We start from the raw sequence: 9,070 nt of genomic DNA on the forward strand, positions 1-9,070 counted from the left end.
GAGAAAGCATGATTGACATGATTGATTGCATTAAAGATGCACGCTACTCAGCCTAGAGGAAAAGTAACTCATTACAACTAATATACTCTATTTCATTTAATTGCTTTCCTTTCAAACTCTATCTTCTCTCTCATTTCTTCCTTTCTTTCAGTCAATACCCAGGAAACCATGGAAGCAAAAATGAGCTACCGAAGTGAAGGAAGAATAAGCTACAAGACCATCACAATGATGGCAAGAAAACATAACAAAATAAAAGTATGTTGTGGCTGAGATATTCACCAAAAATGGTAAGATTTGGTGAGGTAATCTCGAGCTCTTCATACTGAAAAAGAAAGAAGAAGATTCGGCCAGCAAGGTAGAGATTCTTGGAGGCATGGCTTGTCTTTGATTTTTCTCAACCACCACAGGAAGTAGCTAGAGTGGCAAAGTGATGGAAGAGGTAGAGATTGGAGCAGATGAAGCCATCATCATCATGAAGCATCAAGGGCCAGAAATCCATCTTGGAGAGCAAGCCAAGGATGGAGCGCTCGAATTGATGAAGAGTGATGACCAAGGAAGGACTAGAGGTAATTGCATGTTGGGTTTTACATGGTTATCTCTTCTCTCTCTGTGTGGCCGAACCAGATCTGTTTCTTGGAGAAGAAGAAGTTGGCTTGGTTTTTGGCTTCAAAAGTGGAGGCTTCCCTCTTCTATAAAAAGAGAGAACAGCCACTGTTTGGAGCAAGGAGAAAGTTTGAGAGTGCAAGGCACAGAATTCTCAGAGCTACCTCAGCTAACAGTTTTCTCTTCTCCTTCAATGTATTTTGTTTTGTATTTTTCTGTTTAATTTTGTCATGTCTTGAGTCTCATGGAAAAAGGAAAACAATGAGGTTTGTATGAAAAAGCCATAGAGCGAAAAAAGGCAGAGAGTGCAAAATTAAAAGAAAAAGCCATAAATGTCCTTAGAGTTCCTTTGTTCATCTATGTTGTGTTTCATGATTCTTTGGGAATCCCCTTGTAAGTTGGGTTAGAACTTTACAGATTGTAATCAGGTAGATTATAGTGAAATTCCATCATGTCTGTGATGGAGACTGGATGTAGGCTGCACTGCACTTAGCAGCTGAACCAGGATATATGTGGGTGTAATTTTCTCTCTTCTCTACTCCATTTCTGTTCTGACTGCACAGGAGCTAAAACCAAAAATATCTCGTGTCAAGTGACGAGACAAAAAGAAAAGTCTCGTGGCTGGGGATGAGACAAAAGAAAAAATCTCGTGGCTAGTCACGAGATAAAAAGACAAAAAGTTTCCAAAGTTGGTTTCAAAGGTCAGCAAGTATTATCAAGCAAAAAGGGGGCTAAGATTCAACCCTCCCTTCTCTTAGCCACTGATAACCATCAATTGGTATCAGAGCTTGGTCTCAAAGAGATCAAGCTTTGCAGCTTGGAGTAAAGATCCTCATGGCAGAAAATAGTGGCTCAAATGTGGTGTCCTACAATCTGACTGAAGGACAATCAAGCAACAGACCTCCTCTTTTCAATGGGAAAAATTATACCTATTGGAAGGAGAGGATGAAGATATTTGTACAAGCAGTGGATTACAGACTTTGGAAGATCATCCTAGAAGGGCCTCAATATCCAACTGTTACAAGTGCCGAAGGAGTTGTTTCTCTTAAACCTGAAGCAAGTTGGACGGATGAAGATAGAAAAAAGGTGGAGCTCAACGCCAAGGCCATCAATCTACTCAACTGTGCTATCAGCTTTGAGGAGTACCGACGGGTATCACATTGCACAACAGCAAAGGAAATCAGGGATAAACTCCTAGTTACTCATGAAGGAACAACCATTGTGAAAAAGACCAGGATTGATATGTTAAACAGAGAGTACAAAATGTTTGCAATGAAGGAAGGAGAATCCATTGATGAGATGTTTGAACGCTTCAACACCATTATTGTTGGCTTAGATGCTATGGGAATCAAGTATCCTGAATCTGTGCTAGTGAGAAGAGTGTTGAGATGTCTCACAAAAGAGTGGGAAACAATAGCTTTAATTATCTCTGAGAGTAGTGGTCTTGACTCTATGACCTATGATGATTTGAGAGGAAATTTACTTGTTTTTGAAAACACCTACTTGAAAAAAGATTCAAAAAAGAAAGGAATAGCTTTTTCTTCTGTCACTAACCCTCTGGATGATGAATCCAGTGATAACTCATCTGAAAATGAATTTGTGATGTTTGTAAAAAAATTCAGGAAAATGATGAAGCTCAAAGGCAAAGGCAGCAGCTCAAGGAAAATGAAGAAAGACCTTAGCAAAGTAACTTGTTACAACTGCAAGGAAATGGGACATTTCAAATCTAATTGTCCCAAGTTAAAGAGGGAAGAGAAGCCAAAAAGAGGTAAGAAGAAGGGACTGATGGCTTCATGGGAAGATTTGGAAAATGACTCGGATAATGATGATGAAGAATCCGAAACCAAGTCACAACCTTGTCTCATGGCAAATCACATAGATAAGGTAGTCTTTCATAACCCTAACACTAAAGATCTTCATCTTATGATAGACCACCTTTCTGAAAAAATAAGATGTTTTCTGCTGGAAAATCAAGAACTTGAACAACAAATCACTATTCTTAAAGCTAAAAACAGTTTTCTTAAAGAAAAAGTAAGGGAGGCCGAAACTGCTTATGATCTTGTTGAAGAAAATAAGCAGTTAAAAGCCCAAATTAAGAGCTGTGAAAGTGATCATTCCGTTCTTGCATATGTAGACTGTTTTAAAAGAAAGGAAGAGTTGCTTAACGAGGTTAAAAGGCTTAAGGAAGACTTAGCCAAGTTCACCCAAAGTTCTGAAAATCTGAATCAAATCTTGGCTAGTCAAAAACCTCTTTATGATAAGGCTGGATTGGGGTTTTATAAATCTACTGAAAAATATCATTTTGAAAACTTTGCCTCATCTTCTAATGATACAAGATTTCAAAACCCCACCTACTTTAACAAAACAGCAACTCCAAGATTTTGTAGATTATGCAATCGAAATGGACACTTTTCTATTCAATATTTCTTTGGTGAAAGAATGATTGGTGATAAAGTTTGTAAAGTTGTTTTTGATTATAATGGCTTAGGACATAAGAGATGGTTTAACGTGAAAGGATCCAAGAAAATTTGGATACCTAAGGTCACTTAAGCTTGTTTTGTAGGTGTGCCTAGCATCCAAACGGAAAGAAAATATGTGGTATATGGATAGCGGATGCTCTAGGCATATGACCGGAAAGACAACCTTCTTCATAAAGCTTGATGAATATGATGGAGGACTTGTCACTTTCGGTGATGATGCAAAAGGAAAAATAGTGGCTGTTGGGAAAGTTGGTAAAAATGTTTCATCTTGTATAAATGATGTTCTTCTTGTACATGGTTTGAAACATAATTTACTTAGTGTTAGTCAATTGTGTGATTTAGGCTTTGAGGTTATTTTTAGGAAGTTTGTTTGCTTAGTTGTTTGTGAGAAAACTGGGGATATTTTGTTTGAAGCTAAAAGATGCAATAATGTGTATGGATTGACTCTTGAGGACCTAAAAGAACAAAATGTGACATGCTTTACATCTCTTGAATCTGAAAAGTGGCTATAGCATAGAAAGTTGGGTCATGCAAGCATGTACCAAATTTCTAAGCTTGTTAAGAAAAATCTGGTTAGAGGAATTCCAAACATCAAATTTGATAAGGATCTTACTTGTGATTCTTGCCAATTAGGCAAACAAGTAAGATCCTCTTTTAAACCTAAAAATGGAATCTCAACCAAAAGGCCATTAGAGATGTTACATATTGATCTTTTTGGACCAACAAGAACTCAAAGTTTAGGAGGTAAACACTATGGTTTTGTAGTGGTAGATGATTACTCTAGATTTGGTTGGGTACTTTTCCTTACTCATAAGAATGATGCATTCCATGCCTTCTCCACTCTTTGCAAGAAAATTCAAAATGAAAAAGATTTAAAAATTTCCCATTTAAGAAGTGATCATGGAAGAGAATTTGAAAACCAAGATTTTGAAAAATTCTGTGATGACTTAGAAATTTCTCATAATTTTTCATGCCCTAGAACCCCCCAACAAAATGGGGTGGTTGATAGAAGGAATAGGAGCCTTCAAGAGATGACTAGGGCTATGCTTTGTGAGAATGAGATCCCTAAATTTTTATGGGCTGAAGCTGTGAATACAACTTGTTACATTTTGAATAGGACAATCATTAGAAAAGGGTTGAAGAAAACCCCTTATGAGCTATGGAAAGGAACCCCTCCAAATCTTAAGTACTTTCATATTTTTGGATGCAAATGCTTTGTACTTAACAATAAAGAAAACCTTGGAAAGTTTGATCCAAAATCCTATGAAGGAATGTTTGTTGGATATTCCACCACAAGCAACGCTTATAGAATTTATCTCAAACAACATAGAACCATAGAGGAATCCATACACATTACGTTTTGTGATTCTAACTTAATTCCCAGTGTTGTGATAGATAATGATTCAGATGGTGAAGAGGCTGGAACAAGTGAAGAAAATCCCAAATCTGCTTAAAACGAAGAATCTGCCAGTCTAGTTTTGTCTCGTCAGATTGGAGGAGACATTTCCATTTTATCTCCTGAACAGACACGAGAAACTGAAACAGTGAGACCATCAGAAACTCATCAAAGCTTAACACCACTTTGGAAGCCTAGAGAATGGAAGTCTATGAGGGGTTATCCTCATGACTTCATAATTGGTGATCCCTCTCAAGGAGTAACAACAAGATCCTCCACCAAAAGGCAATCAGAACCAAGCAATTTTGCATTCTTGTCTCAAATGGAGCCCAACAATGTCAAACAAGCTCTTGAAGATCCATCTTGGGTCAAAGCAATGCAAGAAGAGCTTGCTCAATTCGATAAGAATGAGGTTTGGACACTAGTACCTCATCCGGATGGTAAGAAAGTTACGGGTACTAAGTGGGTGTTTAAAAATAAACTTGGTGAGGATGGACAAGTTGTTCGTAACAAGGCTAGATTAGTGGCCCAAGATTACGATCAAGAAGAGGGTATATATTTTGATGAGTCTTTTGCTCCGGTAGCTAGAATGGAAGCAATTAGGTTGCTCCTTGCCTATGCTGCCCATAAAGGTTTCAAAATGTTTCAAATGGATGTTAAATGTGCTTTCCTTAATGGCTTTATTGATAGAGAAGTGTATGTGGCTCAACCCCCCGGTTTTGAACATAAAGATTTCCCAAATCATGTTTTTAAACTATCTAAGGCTCTTTATGGCCTTAGACAAGCTCCAAGAGCTTGGTATGAAAGGCTTAGTGCCTTCTTGTTGGAAAATCATTTTCAAAGGGGTACCACCGACACTACTTTATTTATTAAAGCATCTAATGATGATATACTCCTTGTTCAAGTTTATGTTGATGACATTGTATTTGGATCGGCCAATGTATCCTTGTGTGAAGAGTTTGGAAAACTTATGACTAGTGAGTTTGAAATGAGTTTATGGGAGAGCTAACTTTCTTTCTTGGCCTCCAAATCAAACAAACTCCTAGTGGTACTTTTATTCACTAAGGAAAGTATGCAAAAGAACTTATCAAAAAGTTTGGCCTAGAAAATTCCAAACCAATGGGTACACCAATGCACCCTAACACAAAACTTAAAAAGGATGATGATGACCAAGATGTGGATGAAACAAGGTATAGAGGAATGATAGGTTCACTTATGTACCTTACCTTCTCTAGACCGGATATTGTTCAAAGTGTGGGTGTATGCTCAAGGTTTCAATCTCATCCAAAAGAATCCCATCTTACGGCTGTTAAACGCATCATTAGATACATTAAGGGGACTTGTAATTTTGGATTATGGTATCCTAAATCTGATGATTTCTGTGCAGTAGGGTTTTGTGATGCAGATTATGCGGGAGATAGAGTGGATAGACGGAGCACATCCAGCATGTGTTGCTTCCTTGGAAGCTCACTCAACATGTGGTCAAGCAAGAAGCAAGCCACAATGGCTTTATCCATGGCTGAAGCAGAATACATTTCCGCATCTGCTTGTTGCTCTCAATTAATTTGGTTAAAAATACAATTGGAAGATTACAAATTAAAAATCAATAGTATACCCTTATTTTGTAATAATATGAGTGCTATAAACATTTCAAAAAATCCTGTTCTGCACTCAAGAACTAAGCACATTGAGATAAAATATCATTTTATTAGAGAGCATGTGCAAAAGGGTACTATTGATATTCAATTTGTAAAATCTGAAGACCAAATTGCTGATATTTTTACAAAACCCCTCTGTGAAGACAGATTCTGCACCTTGAGAAAAAGTTTGGGAATGTTAGATTTAAGTTCTATTGATAACTTGTGAATATTTGACTCTGTTCAATTTTGTCTCGTAGGTTTGGACGAGATAAAAATGAGGGCATGATGGAAGAGCTATAATTAAGGGGGAGGCAACGCCGAATTCAATTTTTATGGGCCCCACCAAAAATTTCTTGACCCCACTATGACAGTTTTGTTTGTTCCTCATTTTTGTTTGAAAAATAAATTCACAAAATCTCTTGGTTGTCTTATCAAATCTTGTTGGAAGAAGCATGTTGTCAAATCAAATCTTTCCTTCCAACTAATCCCTTGATTCAAGGAAACTCCCTTTTCAGTTTTTGAAACCTCCTTGGTTAATAACCGCGTCATTAATGGTTAATAATTCCCTCCACTATCTCTCTCCATTCCACATTTATTGCACCACTAACCTCTCTCCTCCCTCACCTCTTTCGGCCTTCCTCACCCTTTCATATTCAATTTCTCCATTCTTTTCCTTCACCATGAAAAAGAAAACGGCTCTGAGAAGAAGTAACCGAACCTCTCTTCCAAAAAGTCCACTATTCTCATCACCTCAAACTCACACTCATATACACCTCCACTCCACGTCTTCTTCCACTCACTCTCCTCCCTCTAAACAAACAGAGACAATGCGACGGAAGGTAATCACCCAGAAAACCTCAGGGAGAAGAAAAATTGGAAAAAGCAAACAACCAAGTGTTGAAGAAGAAGAAGAGGAGTCACACACATCACCTCCTCCATCACCACCAAAGAAATCCACTTCTCATGCATCCGGAAAAAAGCTCTCAAAAGAAGAAAAGCTTTGTGTTACATGATACTATAGAACCTGCAAATTTGGAATCACTGGAATTCAAGAACAAATTTCACAAAACTCACTCACATTATGATCCCTCTCGGTTCTACTCTTGTGTATTCTATGAATTCCACAAAGAGGTTTTGCTGAAACGTCATCTCTGCCCATCATACTTGGTAAATCTTGAAAATCTGGCCACCAAAGGATTCAACTTTTCTTCTCTGTTCGACGCTCTGAAGTGGACCCCATTGATTCACATCCAGAAACTTGTTTACCCGGGGCTGGTCCGGGAATTCTATGCGAACATGCGTCTGATAGATGGCTCAATTCATTCCTATGTCAAGCGTGTTTACATGACTCTCAATACTCAAATCATAAGCGCTGCTCTTGGATACGAGGATGAAGGACCAAAAGTTTACATGATTGATAAGTGGGATGATCAGGTTGGAGTCACAAAGCAAACTGTATCACAACACATATGTGCAAATCTTTCTGGATTAGATGGATTAATTCCAACCCATCGAGCACTCGGTCCTGAGAACTCACTATTGCACCGAATCATCACTCACATCCTCACTCCACAAAGTGGTTCTCACCACAGAGTAACAGTTTCTGACTCCATTATTCTCTTTGCCCTTGTTACTTCTTCCCCAATTTCATTTGCTTATATTATGATACGTCATATGTGGGAAGCAGTTAAAAGTACTAAAAAGGCCAATCTCCCATATGGAATGTTTCTCACTAGTATCTTTGAGTATTTTAAAGTTGATTTAACTAATGAGGCTGTTGAGAACAAGGTTTCACAGATCAAAGGAGGAAGAGTTTCTGGTAAGAAAAGCAAGCGCTCAATGCCTTTTGAGCCTTCACTCAGCGACCTTGAAAGTCGCCCAGCCAAGCCATCTAAGGTGACTGAATCCATCAAGAAAGTCCTCAATGAATTCCTCAATATGTCTACGTTGATGTATCAATCACACAAGGCTACCCGAAAGTTAGCATATGAAAATGAAAAAGCTTGGGAGAAATGTCAAGAAAGGGTGAGTTTGATGATTCAAAGCTTGGAAGAGGAGATGGGGATAGAGGACAAGGAAGACGACTCTGGCTCGGAGTACAATCTTTCAGATGATTGATGACTGTTCTTCCTATCTTTGTTTGATATTTGGCATATTAGGCTCAATCTAAACACTCTGTTAGTTTATTTTAGTACTCTAAGACATATGATACTATGAGACGCTCTTGACTGTTTGGATATATATTTTGCATATTCTGTTCTATATGACATTTTTGTGCAGGTACCCCTTGATGCCAAAAGGGGGAGGAAAAAGCTAAAAAAAAATTGAAATTGAAATAGGGGCTGAAATCTCTTGTGATTCATGACCTCCCCTGTACATACGTATTATGGTGTGATTGCTTGATACATTGTATTGATGCTTTTTGTTGTTGATGATTCATGCTATGATTTTGATTGATTGAAATTTTTGTTGAATTTGGATTTAGTTATGACTTGATAAAATCCTTTAAGCTTTGATACATTGACATATTCCCTATGCTCTGATAGTTGAATCAATGTTGGATATATCTGTTGTGTGTTATGATATGATCAAGTTTGATTAAAATATTTTTCTTGCTATAAACTGATAATTAATTTGCTCTGAAATGGTGGCTGAAAAATGTTGTTTTAATAAAATGTTTATGGCAAGTAGATTTTTGGGATTATCAAGTGTTTTTCTATGTACTCTGTACTCAATTTTTATTTGTTTGAGCAGAAAATCAGTCTATGATATCAAATGAGTTTTGAATATCATCCAAATCTGCTCATAAATCAAGCATTTAGCATCATGTAATGAATATGCTAAATAACATTGTTACTTGAAGCTTGATTAAAATGTTACAGATTAGTGCTTCCCTTGGTAAAAATGGCATATATTAAGGGGGAGCCTTGTGACAATTTGAAAGGGGGAGA

Source organism: Arachis ipaensis, chromosome B7, assembly GCF_059453495.1.
Source record: "Arachis ipaensis isolate K30076 ecotype BB chromosome B7, ASM5945349v1, whole genome shotgun sequence".
Lineage (NCBI taxonomy): Eukaryota > Viridiplantae > Streptophyta > Magnoliopsida > Fabales > Fabaceae > Arachis > Arachis ipaensis.